Below are 15637 nucleotides of genomic sequence, written 5' to 3'. Positions count from 1 at the left end.
TAAGAGATGTTTATGTAAGTCCAAAAGGGTTGCATAGTTGGTTAAGGGATGCGAGTTCATCCCATGTAGGTCCTAATATTGATTCTCATTGCTTGGGGTTATATTGTTGCATGCTCATTTGGGCTAGGTCTACAACCTTGAGAGGTTATAGGGGGCTCATCTTGTTAAAGAGATAAGTTCCAACTTGATTATAAAAAAGAGCTATGTTTATGTAGAGAGGAGACAATAAGTTTATTGAATTTTTACCATTTGGATGCTTGGGGTGGTTTTTTCTTTGTTAAATATTAAATATCAAAGAGTCTATTAGGGTTTTAGTGTTTGTATGTTTGGTGTAATTAATGTGAGAGGATATACTTAAGATATTAGATGTTCATTTTTGATATTTTGTCTCTTTATTTTGATGATGGATAATATAATGTGTTTCAAATAATTGATGAAATAAACTATTACACAAATTTAATCTAGAAGGTTTTTGAATTCCCTACAATGAATTGTGAAAATAACACATTTTAAGTAAATATCATATCATATCTTTAAGTGAATACCATATCATACCTTTAAGCTTTATAATATCAATTTTCTCTACTCATTTTGATAATGGATCACAAAGCAATTCAACATATTGATGCAAAAAAACTCATTCATAATTTTAATCCGAAAGCTTTCAAATTCTCTATATAAGATTATGAAAATATCATCTTTAATTTCCAGGATGTTTGCCACTTCCAATTTAGAAGAAAACTTAACAATAGTGATCATTATCTATAAATCGTTCTTTTTTGAGCCAAGCAACCATACAATGTTTTTGAGAAATCATCAATTATTCATCACCATTTTAGCATTGCTTGGTAAGATATTGAATTTGAAACTGAATATATACCATGTTAGTATGAAGACAAACACATTTAAACTTTCAATAACTATGATAAAATATTAAATTTGTATTTTTTAACAAATTATTTATTACAAGCCATGTATCAAAACAAAATCTTTGTCACTTAATGATGATAAATAGAATGGACTAAAGTGCCTCAAAGTCCTTGTTAGACTTTTTCTATGAGATGATGCACATTCACTAAAAGCTTTTTGGAGCACATTCTAAGATCCCTTTATATTCTAATCGAAAATTATATTATATTTAGAAAAATTCTTTGTTCAACTATGCATAAAAACAAGGAATAACAATAATGATTAATAGTTTATTTATAATTATAATAAAACAAAAATTGTGACAAACTTTCATAATTATGGTCAACTTTATTTAATTTTGATTTTTTTTTTTTTTTATAAAGGAGTTTATATCAATCTAAATCATTTTTACAATTTATTAGTAGCACGAGTATTAGTCTAAGTTGATATCTTTTTGACTAAGTGTTAAGGATTACATGATATCTATTTTGTTACAATTATTTAGGACACAATCCCAATCTCATCCCTTAAGATATAAACCCTTGCATTCACTAAGATTCGATTCTCCTAAGCTTATTTGAGCCCATTTAACATTATCTCTAAAGTAAAAACCATTTACTAATTTTAGATCAAATACAAAAATCATATTAAATACACATTTGACTATTTATTAATTAATTAAAAATGTGCATTTGTCAATGAATCCTTGATTTGTTGGTGAAGTTGAATGGTTTTGAATGAGCCCACTTAGAATCAAGCCTTGTTGGGTGCAAGGCGTTACATCACAAGGGGCATTTGAGATTGCACCTGAACATATATGAATAAATACTCCTCAATCCTTGACTCTTAATTGAAAAGATTCAACCTACTTATACTCTTATTTGACACTGGGAACGTAGACTCTTATAATAGATAACTACAAGAATATGGACCCTCCATACTAAAAAATTGCATCTAGGGCTGGATAGACAATACGCTGCTAAGAAACGGTAGGATCTATTGGGGAAATAAAGTCAATCCTTTTTCCTGGTCAAAGGTAGTGTGGAATTTTGGTGAAGAGAGTAAGGAGGCGTACTAAGGGTAATAAATTTGCATAGAGTTATCCCTAAGGACCAAAAAGTTAATAGTTTTTGTCGGCGGAGGAATTCAGCGCTGGCATAGACACGTAAGGCAGCGAGAGAGGAAGTAGGTTGAAGGAGGAGGAGCCGAGTCATCCGCCACGTTGCGTTTTCAATTCCTTCCTCGCGTGTGGAAAGCAAAGCGAAGGAAGCCAAGGCAGGCACAGGCCAGTCCAGGCTGCAGGACAGGGCATTAAGCGGGCGATCACCCGGAGAAGCCCCATTTGCCAACCAGCCGTACGCATCTGCAACTTGTGCATGTGACCACTCGCCCTACTTGTTCCGTTTTTTCTTTGCATTAGTCATTGGGATCTGGAAAAATACAAGGGTTTAGAGGCGGGATCGGTCTCCATTTCATCATTTCCGCCACTCCGATCGGGCCAGCTTGTCTCTCCAGTGGTTGGTGGTCTGTTTTGTTGCAATTTGATCCGCTTTTCCGCCTCTGCCGCCCAGGTATTCTTCGTATTTCGTAGACTTGTATTTTTAAGCTCAAGGCGGCATCTTTGATAGGATGAATCAATCGCAAATACATTTTGCACTAAAGATTGATACAAATTGTGCTAGAGTTTGCTGCTACAGCTTTTACAGTAAAGATTGGCACAAATTGTATTATAGTTCGTTCTTTTGCTCTTAAAACTCGTAAAATTGATCGGTGTTGCATTTTAACGCGGGAGTGTTTACTGAAATTTAACGGTAGAATTCATATTATCACTTGGTTTAGCATTAATGTTGGAATGTTCCACGTATGATCCATATTAATCTTAATTGCAGTTATAATCCATCCTAAAATTGAACTGTATGTTTCCCTTTGAACTTGGTGACAGTTATAATACTCGAAACTGCACTCTATTAAACAGTAGCATTTATATGAGCTGAGAAGTATTACTAATGTTGAAATGTTTGGTAAAATCTAATAGAAGGATAAATATCAACCTTAGTTGCAGTATAACCCTCGCATTATTGCCAAAATGCAACTGTTAGTTGCTTTCAGTTGCAGTGATAATCCTCTAACGTATGCCAAAATGCAACTGCCTGTTTCTTATAAATTTGGTTGCAGTCATAATACTGAAATTTGTACCGAATTCACTGTGGGATCAAGATTAACCTAAGGTATAATATTTATGTTGAACTGTTCGCTAAAATTCAACCAGAGGATTTCTGTTAACTTTAATTGCAGTAATAGTTCTGCAATGTTTGAACAGTGATAGTGGTGGAATGTGTGCGAAAATTCGTTAATAAATCCTTTTAAACTTCACTGGCAGTAATGATGTTGGAATATCCAATGAAATTCTACAATAAGTTTTTTGATCTTAGATGCCATAATAATGTTGAAAATTAGCTAGGTCGCAGTAGTTAACCTAACTTCATCTTTTAGTGGTTAGAATACATATCATCTTTTCAATGTTTAAAATTAGTATTACCCTACTATCAGTGTATTATAGATGCATACTGAAAATTGATAAAATTCATCCGTGTCGCAAAGGTCATTTTCTATATTGTGCACAACAGGAAAGAAGAGTGTTGGGAGAAAAGCAAGAAAGGTCCATCTATCTCTGATAACTTTCTTAGTAAATCTAAGTGCAACTGTGGGTTTCTTTTTAATATTTTATTTTTGATGAATATTTCCACGTTAACTTTATTGAATAAAGGATAGTACAATATTCACAAAAAAGGGAGGGTGGTTCAACAGTGAGTTTTAGTACTTATGTTGGAATGTTCTCTAAAATTCAACCATAGGATTCATACTAGCTTTAATTGCAGTAATAATGCTAGATTGTTTGCTAAAACTCATTAGTAAATACTGAATACAATATCCATATTAACTTCATTACGGTTATAATGTTGGAATATTTGAAGAAATCAACAGTAGGAGTTTTGGTGTTAATTACAAGAATAATGTTGAATGTTAGTTGGGTTGCAGCAATTAGCCTTGATTTCACCTCAGTGGTTAAAAATAATTTCACCTTTTGTGGTTAAATTTTTAAAAAATTTGCTACTATTAGTGTATTATAAATGCATACTGAAAACTGATAACATTCATTCGAGAAACAAAAATAATTTTCTATATGATGTACTTAGCCTTGGAAGTAACAAGAATGATTATTATTGAGAGAAAAGCAAGCAAGTTTCTATCCATCTATTATAAAATTTTCAATCAATTTTTTATAATTTAGCTTTTGAAACCTGTAAAATGGAACATTTTGATCTGTATAAAGATCAGAGCAGTGATAATACAGGGTCATTCAGTAAAATTTAATATTGCGAATTGTTTCCATTCGAGCAGCAGTAATGATACACACGTATTTGCTTTGGCATGGTAACTTGCCTTATTTTCACTTTTTTTTGGTTGATCTTACCCTACTTTTAATACGCACTTATGGTAGATGCATTCCAAAAGCTGAGAATATGCATCTTTGCAGTTAAATGTTGTTTTATGTACAGTGTAATTATTCTTGGAATGGAAGAAAGAAGAAGAACATTGATGGTGCATCTTTTTTGTTTTTAGGGGTTTGGGTTGTGAGGAAGTGGCAGGACTTGAAGTAAAAAGCTGGACTGTGGAAGTTACTGCTGTTCTAAGATGCTGGAGTGTTTGCCAAAATTTAATAGTAGGAGTGTTTGCCAAAATTTAATAGTAGGCTTCATTCTAGTGTTAGTTGCAGTAGTAATCTTGGAACGCTCACTGAAATTAAATTTCAGATTTTCTATCAACCTTAGTTATGCTGAAAAGTTTGTTAGAATCTTATTATACACAGTTTCCTGGAGAGTTGTACCCTAACACCTGGTAATTTCTCCCATCTTGAAACTGGACCTTGAAACACATTTTCTTCTCCTAGACACATATGAAGACAATTACAGAGAATAGGAAATATCAGCTGATCTCTCTAGATATCTCTTAAAAATTAGGAAACCTCCTATAGAATATTCCTTAATGCCATATAATATTTTGTTTTCCTTTTAGCTAATAATTGTTTGAAGAGAGATGAAAGAGAAAAGGCATGCATTTTTTTTGAAAACGAATGGATATATTTTGCAGCACAGAATTTTATCATCCTAATCCAAATTGATACTAACAAGAAGAGTAACAGACGTGGGGTTAAGATGTTCTTGTATATAATTTATATGAACTGATTGAAGTATGAAAGAGAATTACTCCATGTAAGTAGCTCGTATTATTAAACTATGGCATTGCCTGATTTGCATTTGCAATTTTTTCCCCTATAACAAAATGCAGGAGAAAGCAATTCTCTATGCTTTTCATCTCATGCAAAAAGGCATTCAAGATTATCCATCCGTTATTGAGGTATTCAAGATTTTCATACATTGTTGGCAACGATTATACTGGTCCTGATTATAGTTGTAGTGGTAAAATTTGGCTTTTTTGGCTTCACATTATTTGTATCGTAATTAGTGAGGTATTTGTTATAATAATAACTGATAAATTTAAACTAGTTACTATGGATTAGTGGGAAGGTAAAGCACTTATTGCTCTGATAGCTCAGGTTCAAATCTGGTGGGCTTGTTTTTGTCATAACCCGACTCTAATACAATAATCATCAAATAAATTCAGAAAATTGTCTTATTCCATAAGACTTCACAATTTTCTAAGTGTCAGCCTGCTAAGCATTTGATCCATTAACCAGCATACAGGTAAATAAACGTCTTCCTGGGAGGGGAGGAAGGAGTAAAGGAATGCAAGAAGACTTCGAATTGGCATGATAACTAAAGCAAGATTTTGATAGCCTTCATGTAATTGATGATTTGTTAAGGAGAATAACTAGCACGGGACAGTGTGAAAGGACACAGTCTTGGGAATGGTTGTGTACTTGGAAGAGGACATGACTCTTCATTCCAATTGAAGAGGTATATGAGGCAAGTCGATATGGACATCAAAGGCATCAGAAAAAGAAAATCAAGTCAATCGATCCAAACAGAATATCTGATTTTAGAAATAATCAAGAGAAAGTCAACAGACTTTGATAGGTGTTTGGTATGATGCATAATGCATTGATCACTTATCTTGTTGATTTGTTATCATGTCTTCAACTTAGTTGTTAAGTTTTGATCAGATTATAATAGGTAGGTAATTTTAAATTTTATTTGAACTCTGATCTCCGTTTGATGTCAATTCAAACTATATATGATGGAGATCCAATCTGCAGAATGTATAACGAATTCACTGCAAGTGAATATCACAAACTAAATGTGTATATGTCAAAGACTGCTGTATATGTATCCACCTTTTATTGCTAGCTGCTGATTATATCTCCGCCTGATCGTATCATGTATATATCGCTGTCTGCTTATTATATCTCTGCCTTATCGTATCCTAAATATATTCCTCCCAAAGGAATTGCATTGTATGATATAGGATACCCGAGGTCGTGACTCTACACGTAGGGACATGATACCTTTGGAGGCAAACCGATACATTAATGTAATCGGTATTTACAACTAAACCAATTTTAAACATAATCAGTTATGTGCAATAACACACTTCACCGATAATTAGACAATACGGTGATAAAAAAGATCGATAGTGTAATATAGATATTGATAGTCGATTATACATATCAACAACAATCATTTGCTAATGTTTTTCATATTGATTATATTTAACTAATATCGATTTTAATATTGTTTAATATATTAGGCATTTAATATCAGTTTTCATTAATAGCTGGTATATGCAATTGTCTAAGGCCGATAGGCCAATTAGACAACTACGTTGTCTCTATCGGTCCTAATAGATTCTGACCGTAGCTATTCTATCATCAACACTCCCTCTTAGCTAGGGAGGAATCCTTCTTAACCTTTATAAGTTGCATCACCTCTTGTGATGATATATCACAATAGCTACATCTATTTGTGGAAGAGAAAGACATCACCTCACAGTGATATCAAGCATTATGGCATATCCACAGATATCACTTCTCATGATATCCACCATAGATATCTCCTTATGTAATATCCACCATTAGGGCTTGTCCACGGATATCACTTCACATGATATCCACCATTATGGCATATCCATAGATATTACCTCTCAAGATATCAACCATTATGGCATATCCATAGATATCACCTCACGTGATATCAACCATTATGGCATATCCATAGATATCACCTCATGTGACATCCACCATTATGGTTTATTCATAGATATCATCTCACGTGATATCAACCATTATTGTGAGATCATCACCTCACAATAATGGTGAGATGTACAAGTGTTCATCATTGTGAGATCGTTACCTCACAATGATATTCACCATGGCTCATCCAGAGGGTAAACACACAAGTACAAGAAAATCATCACGTACTCTCTCACGTGATGTTTGTCATGGCGTCACACACATGACATCCACCATGAACCATATCAGAGGGTGTAGATGTTGATTTTTATACTTTCAGATTAATGTAAAACTCAGAAATCAGAATTTATTTTCTAATTAGATTGTTTGTTGTAAAATTTAGAGATTTCTAGATTTAGACATAACATAGAAATGAACAAATAAGAACAAAACACAATTATCCTGGGAAAACCTCCTAGGAGGAAAAACCCAGCCAGAAAAGATCCTCAGATCTGATTATGGATTATATTCAATATTCTGATTACAATACTTACCTCAAGTACTTGTAGAGGTCTGAGATAGGGCTGATGAAATCTTCAACAAGTCTGCACTTTCATAAGCATTAGATCTGCCCCTTTAGCACACCAACCAGCAATCAGGTTCATACACTAGATCTGCACATTTAGTGCATCTTAAGTCTGCTCTTATGCTTGAAACTAGTCTGTAACCACAGTGCCTTGAAACTGGGGCAGTTCGCACTCCTTTATGATGGTATGTACTTGATGTTAGCACCTTCAAAGGCAAGTATGACTCGCATGCATTCCTTCTTTTGACTTCGCATTAGGCAGATATATATTTTGCATGAAATGATATGTTGTATGTGTGTGTATAATTAGGTGAAGATGTCCTTTATTTATATGTGGTGCAAGATCTTGTTATGTCGGCTTTTACTTTATTAATAACCTTTAATTATTAATATCTCTTTTACCAAAATGCTTTATTAGATAGGGTCGGCCCTATTCATGGGAGCACGTTACCTTGAATGTGGCGTGAGGTTTCTAGGAAGTGCCGTGAGAGAGGGCCCAACCCTATACGTTGAAGGAGGGGCAAGCCCTTTGGGCGGATTCCAATGTTGCCCAAGGCAATTGGAATCCGCCATTCCTACCTAATTACAATCAACAGTAGATAAGGGCTTTCACCTTAAGTCTCTCTCAAAGAGAAATGCAATCACAAGAGTTTACACTTTAAAACATCTTTTGAAAAGAAGAATGCATTAGTGAATAACATACCTTTCCACCATTTCTCTAACATAGTGATACTTGATCTCCACATGCTTTGACCTTTCATGAAATACAAGGTTGGAGTCTACATCACTCTTGGTGTATTCCAAGTTCACCAAGTATTCATCTATCTAGGAATATCATGACCTAGAAGTTAGCATAAAGGCCTTTCAGCCTACATGAATGGGTCTCCATCTCATGAATCATAGTCCTTTGACTGATCACTAGAGAAACCATCTTGACATGGTCCACTCCCTTTGAACCAATATAACCAAGATCCTTGGATATCAATAGAAGCACATCCTTTTAGCTGCTCCCTCTATCACGGAAGCATCCCCTGCTCACATGGTCCCAATCATGGAAGACATCTTGCTTTAGGAGACTCTCATCATCTGGTATGATTCTCATACGGTTGGAAGTGCTAGATCCAAAACCACCATGGATCTACTATCATAAGATCAAGCCCTAGGCATGAATATGATCATCTTGAGATTTAGAACAAAATCCCCTTTCAGTATGCTCCTTCTCACTGAGAGAGCCCTCTTGTCTCAATCTTGGCTTTGTAACCCTAGATGCTATCATTATCAGCACAAGTGCCTCTATGGCTTTCACAAGTGAACTGTTGCACCTCTGCAGGTAGATATTTGTTTTATAAAAAATGGAAATGCAAAATCTCAGAATCTTCACTAAAGTCCTTTGCATAGTCCTCTTGAATTTTAATCTCTTCATCACAAATAGAACTTCAAAACTCTATAGCCTGAAAAGCAACAGACTTGTGAATCTAAAGATGTCCTAAATGTAAGGGACAAATTTCTCATAGTAAATTGAAGAAATTTAAACACAAGATATCCAAATGCAGCTTGTCGTAAGCGAACATCTATTGACAAAGTTGTTTCACAAATAACACGCATAATGTAATTGCATGAATTAACAAAAAAAACAAACAAACTACATATTAAATTCATGAACATTATTCAACCAAAAAAAAACTTATCTCTTTCAAATCAGAATATGAATCCATCTGAATCCTTTTGTGGAATAGTCTCCCCAACATCTGCAATGGAGGCTTGAGGCATAGTCCTGGTTGGACATTTCATTGCGTAGTGACCATATTTGTCACATCTAAAGCATTGGATTTCTGAAATGTCCTTCCTTCTTTTGTGCGTAGGAGCACCATTTGATTCCTCATCTTTCTTTCTTTTGGAGTGTCCTTTCTTACCCTTCTTCTTTGAGGAGTGTGCGGCAAGAACATGAATATCTTCATTTGTGGAGCTTTGACCAATACCTCTTGTAGCCAATCTTGACTCTTCTTGAATGCAGTCTGTCTTCAATTGATCAAACTTAGGAAGTTTAGATCATGCACTTAACCCTTGAATGAATGATTCCCAAGAAGAACGGAGACCATTGAGGGCCAACATGGGACTCTTTACTTTCAATTGTGTGACCAATGGTGGAGAGCTGGTCTCTTTGTTCTGTTATCCTCATGAAGTATGAGGTGATAGATTCGCCCTTGATCATTTTTACATGATGGAGCTGTTGCTTTAATGCAAGAGGTCTACTAGTGTTATTTATCTCATACATACTTTCTAATGATTTGAACATGTCATAGGCCGTTTCCAATTTTGAGATAATTGGTACAATATGATCTTTCACAGAGTCAACCAACATTTTCATTGCTTTGTTGTTCTTTCTCTTTCATTGAAGCTTCTCATCCTCTTCTTTTGGTTCCGGCACGACATCTTTCATGAATTCGTCTAATTCATTTTACCCCAAGGAAAGCATAACTCTAAACTTCCAAGATACGAAGTTTAATGCTCCTTTAAGTCAATCCTGAAATCTAACACCATTCACCATTTTGATGTATAGAAGGGAGTAGAAGAATTCAAGGATATATAGAGAATAGTCTCGCCTATATAAATCTGATCTGATCTTTTTCTTGTGTTGGCTCTGATACCATGTTAAGTTTTGATCAGATTATAATAGGTAGGTAATTTTAAATTTTATTTGAACTTTAATCTCCGTTTGATGTCAATTCAAACTATATATGATGGAGATCCAATCTGCAGAATGTATATCGAATTCACTGCAAGTGAATATCACAAACTGAATGTGTATATGTCAAAGACTGCTGTATATGTATCCACCTTTTATTGCTTATAGTTCTCTATACGAACAGTGTATTTATTGCTAGCTGCTGATTATATCTCCGCCTTATCGTATCATGTATATATCGCTGTCTGATTATTATATCTCTGCCTTATCGTATCCTAAATATATTCCTCCCAAAGGAATTGCATTGTATGATATATGATACCCGAGGTCGTGACTCTGCACGTAGGGACATGATACCTTTGGAGGCAAACCGATACATTAATGTAATCGGTATTTATAACTAAACCAATTTTAAACATAATCAGTTATGTGCAATAACACACTTCACCGATAATTAGACAATACGGTGATAATAAAGATCGATAATGTAATATAGATATCGATAGTCGATTATACATATCGACAGCAATCATTTGCTAATGTTATTCATATTGATTATATTTAAATAATATCGATTTTAATATTGTTTAATATATTAGGCATTTAATATCGGTTTTCTTTAATAGCTGGCATACGTAATTGTCTAAGGCCGATAGGCCAATTAGACAATTACGTTGTCTCTGTCGGTCCTAATAGATTCTGACCATAGCTATTCTATCATCAACATTAATAATATTTAGGAATGATAAGTAATCAACATATTGCTTCTTATATATATATATCTATATATTATTTTTTGTCCATTTTGATTTGTCAAATGTGGGTGCTTTTCTAACGTGAACCACTCAAAAATCACATTATTTTTTGTCTTTGGATTTTCAATCTTGCTATTATTGTATACATGCATAATAAATTATAATAAGGATTTCTTTAATAATTTATCCAACCAACCATCCCATTATGGAGGGGAGAATGAAATATCATGAAAGGAGGCAGCAGTACTGAGTGCCATCAAGTACGCCAACCCTGGGTGGGGCCCGGAGGCCGAATGACTGGGTGTTCATTCTGTGCTCTTGGGCTTGATGGGAAGGGATAGGCTCAAGGCACCTTATATGATTTTCTGAGGGACTCCATAGTGTGGATTGGTTGTTAGGGAAAGTCTTAATTGAATCCCACATGCACATTATGTAATTGGCAATGGTGATGCAAGGATTAGGATTCTTCTTATAATATTATTGATTATGTCTTTCAATCTCTCATTGGATATTAGAAATGATAACTAACTTGATCAAGATTAAAGTGGGCAATTGTGCATTTCTAAATATACTTCATTCCTTATCTACCGAATTTGTGATTCTAGGGCAAAATATAGGAAGATCCCAATAGGGGACATTACAGTTCCCCTTGATAATACAGATTTAAAGTATACTTTAGCAATGTGTAAAATGGCATTAACTAGGGTATTTTTTTAATCAAAGGTATAAGAATAACTGATAACATAAATGTACATCAGATATTAATACCTGGAGGAACATTATTTTGTTGTGCTGTTCAAAGAATACTAATGAGGATGAGAACCTTAGAGGTGGAAGAAGATGACTTTATGTTAGTGTTTCTTGTAGACATTGCTGCGAGTTATTAACATCTGAGGTTGGAAGTGTCATGAACTGAAGTCTCTGTGTGGGCTTTTGGAAACTGAATTAATATGCAAGTGCTGGTGATCAGATCTCTTATGAATTGATGCTCTTGAAGGCTTGAAAAAATAAATTGATGAGACAATTACTGGATTTTTGTGTACAAAATTTGCTGAGCAGCTTTATCATGTTGATGATTACCCTTTTAAAATGTTGAAAGAAAGAAGCAATCAGATGGTCAATGGTTGGGATTTGTCACTTTGTGTGTAGATTTGTGAAAATCTCCTCGTGCAATGAGATTACTCTTAAAAGGAGATTGTTATGCAGTTTGATCTTTATAAGCTATTAGAGCGATAAAGATTCCTTTCTACCTCTGAAGGGACAGTTATATTCAACTCAAATATCTCAATAGATCTGACTCTTAAAGATTGAATGATGCTTTGTTTCTTGTTCCATGTTGCAGAGTTTTCAACACTGTTGGTATGCAGAAAGGATACAAAGAGTCTCAACTTGGAGTGATGAGAGCAAAGTTGTAATTGGTCTAGAGGAAGTCTTTGTCAACAGGATAAAAACTGTTGTATGTTGAGTTGTTTAGTCCCCTCTCTACCTGTAGATATGAAGTGAAGTAATTAGGGAGGTTTTCTGATAAAAGGCTTATCTGTATCAATGTAGCTTAAGCTAATATTCAAATATGCTTTTGATATCTTCTCTGGAATATCCTTGCATGTGTTTCTCTCAGATATGGGGGATAAATAATGAATCTATGTGTAAGATTTCCTCTAAATTGTCTAAAATGAAAATCAGACTGCAAAGTAAAGTGGTAGTTAGAGTGTAGCAGTTGTAACTTGCCTTTTAACTAGCTAGCTTCATTTGAATATTATACATGTTTTTGGTCAAATGGGCATGGTTGTTATGAACTAAAGCTTCTAAAGAACAATGGTCCCATAAAATGTGGCTACGATAAATAGAAGAGGACAGCTGCCAAATAGGACAACAATAACAGTTGACCACATGAAATATGGAAGAGGTGATATGAAATGTATGAAGAACTAGAATAACATGTTATGAAACTATTTTATTTGTGTGGGTTGAGGTTACATTCTTTCAATTTGTGCTCAATTTTGAATGATATTGCTGGAATCCTCAAACCTGACACTATTAAAGTAAAGCTGGAGTAACTGGAGCATGGAAGGATTGAAAACTTGTTGTGATGTGTGTGTAACATATGAAGAGTAGACCCTTAGCTTTAAACTCATCTTTGAAGCTGAAAACATGTTGAAGGAGGATCCAATTAAGAGAGCTCTAGAGTGAGTATAAGAGGTTAAGAGTTCCAAAGTAAGTCTAAGAGGTCATTTTTTTGATAATGTTTACTTTGTTGATGTGATTAACTATAGGGCTCATCTTCTCGAGATGTTAAAATAATTATTTTAGTTTCACTTAGCTTGACTTTTAATCTGTTAATGTCCAATAAATGTGCTCAGAACATCAAGTTCTTGTCAGAGTCACACAACTACTAGTGGCATTAAAATGATGTCATGCATGTTGCTCACAGATTTGATCCTAGAAAATTTCGAACTTTTTACCTCCTTATATCATTTCATGCTTCACCAATTTTTTTAGATCTATTGAAGGGATAATGGAATTTGCTTATGCTGAAGAAAGTTGACAGGGAGATTGTACCGGCCCCTTGGAGACTCAGTGAGAAATCAATTTAAAAGTCAAGGAGAATATGTATACTTCTATAGTAAACTATTACATGTGATATTCAATTATTTTTTGAAACCTGTACAAAGTCTCATCTTCTTCTGGTGAAAATGTGCATGGAAGTATGTCCTCCACTTAGAACAAACAAGTGATTAAAGAAAGGTTTCAGCTGCTCTGTGATGTCTGCAGAGACATAGTGTATTCAACCAGCCAACATGAAGCGAAACCCGACACTATGTTTCAAATATGAATAAACGCAAGGGTTAAATGTCATTAGAGCATTCATGTAAAACTTTCTTTGTTGAGCTCCACAGTAGTTGTCGCAACCTCTATTAAGCTTACACTCCATACGAAGGAAAGGTGAACAAAGTTAAAGTACTTACAAATAGTATCAAAAATGCCACCGTAGTCCGAAATGGTCATCAAAACCATAAGAAAGCCCAACATCTAATTTCGAACTCACTGCCAAGTCAGATTAAAGAGAATATTTTTCTGACATATGAGTGAGACTCGATCAGAAGGAGGGCATCTTATGTTTCAGGAAAGGGGAGCAGCAGTGTGATTTCTATTGAAACATAATCTTTTGTACAGGGAGGTTGAGTCTGTGAGCTTGGTTTTCATCAAAGAAATAAAGGAGATGTCTTTGATTCTTTGTTTCCATTTCCATTTCCTTTAGATTGTCATTTTCCCATGTGTCTTTGCAATTAGTCTTTGATGTTTTTCTCTGTTATGATCAGATTATGAATATGTTTATTACTAGATCTGTGAGTCTTGATTTGTTCATATTACTTTAAGGGAAATTACTGTTTATTCTCCTCGTTATCACTTGTGAATTCTAAGGAGATGATTTGTGTGTTGTCTTCTTTGTTCTCTTTACACTAAAATTCCATGCGCATTTGTGCCATGGCTATGCAAAAATGGTAGTTTGCCTTTTTTGCTTTCTGGTTAAAAGCATACCCCAGAAAATCAAATTATATCTTACGAGGGAGCTGCCCCTCTCAAATGTAGAGGAAGATCACCAATGCAATGGTGATCTCTCCAACTGTTGGTGGGATTTGTCTTTATTTTGGTGGGCAAATGGAGTTAAGATTCAATTAAATCTTATAAAGACAAATCTGTTTACTAACAATGTACAAAAGAATATGATAGCCAAAACAACATTAAATGAATGCAATCATCACTGACTTTGCAAGACTTTATTTGCACAATAATATAAAATCAAAAAAATTGGGTGAGGCTAGGAATTCTGCCTTGACTCCATTGGCAGGATTATTATCATTTGTGTGATCTAATGTTTTGACTTGTCCAATAACTCTCTTCATTGCAATAATGACAATGCTAATGCCTCCTTGGAAATCTTTAAATTTCTAGAACAATAAATGCCTTGTCATAGACTCAAAAGTTTTGTGACATAAAGCAGCAAGGATCTGCTTTTGCCTTGTTAACGAAACGAAGACTTCCAGTGTCAAGATATGGTAAGTGGTGATTATTTGTGAAAATTGCTTTTGCTTTTTAATGTAGTTTTATGAATTTAACTAATCTTGATATCCATATTGGCAAGTGTGACAGAAAAATAACCTGACTTGGGTATATCCAATAACTACTGAGTGGTACAGACTCAACAAATCTAGAGATTCATAATTGTAACTCTCTTTTGTTTTCAAAACACAAGGATAGGATGAATATTATGATATTTCAAGGAGTGATCCCATGTGCTGGTTGAAAATTTTGTACACCTGGGGGATGTGCAAAATTGTGGTTTCAGCCACAGTGTGTGAGTATGATATTCTCCTAATTTAGGGAAGGCTCCCCCTATCTACAAACTAAACTAATCTAATATGGATGGGACAACAGTCTTTTCTCTTCTTTCAAGAAAAACTATACTCTTTTCTCTTCATAGAAAAGTAATAGCAATTGGAAATAAATAA

General features: G+C 34.4%; 1 protein-coding gene across 8 annotated transcripts in view; it reads left to right on the top strand.

The window, feature by feature from the left end:
• The first annotated feature begins 1997 nt into the window (after positions 1-1997).
• LOC131073623 (polyadenylate-binding protein-interacting protein 4) overlaps positions 1998-15637 on the top strand; it is an 89320-nt gene continuing 75680 nt past the window's right edge. For 3 of the 8 annotated variants that reach the window (XM_058010108.2, XM_058010102.2, XM_058010101.2), the window contains exon 1: positions 2000-2480. The gene's annotated coding sequence lies outside the window, so the exon portion shown is untranslated. Of the gene's footprint in view, positions 2481-4533; positions 4634-15637 lie in introns of all 8 variants that reach the window. The other 5 variants (XM_058010106.2, XM_058010107.2, XM_058010105.2 and 2 more) reach the window with 4 other exon arrangements.

This window comes from Cryptomeria japonica, chromosome 11 (genome assembly GCF_030272615.1).
Source record: "Cryptomeria japonica chromosome 11, Sugi_1.0, whole genome shotgun sequence".
NCBI classification, from domain to species: Eukaryota; Viridiplantae; Streptophyta; class Pinopsida; order Cupressales; family Cupressaceae; genus Cryptomeria; species Cryptomeria japonica.
This window is presented reverse-complemented; position numbering and strand designations above follow the sequence as displayed.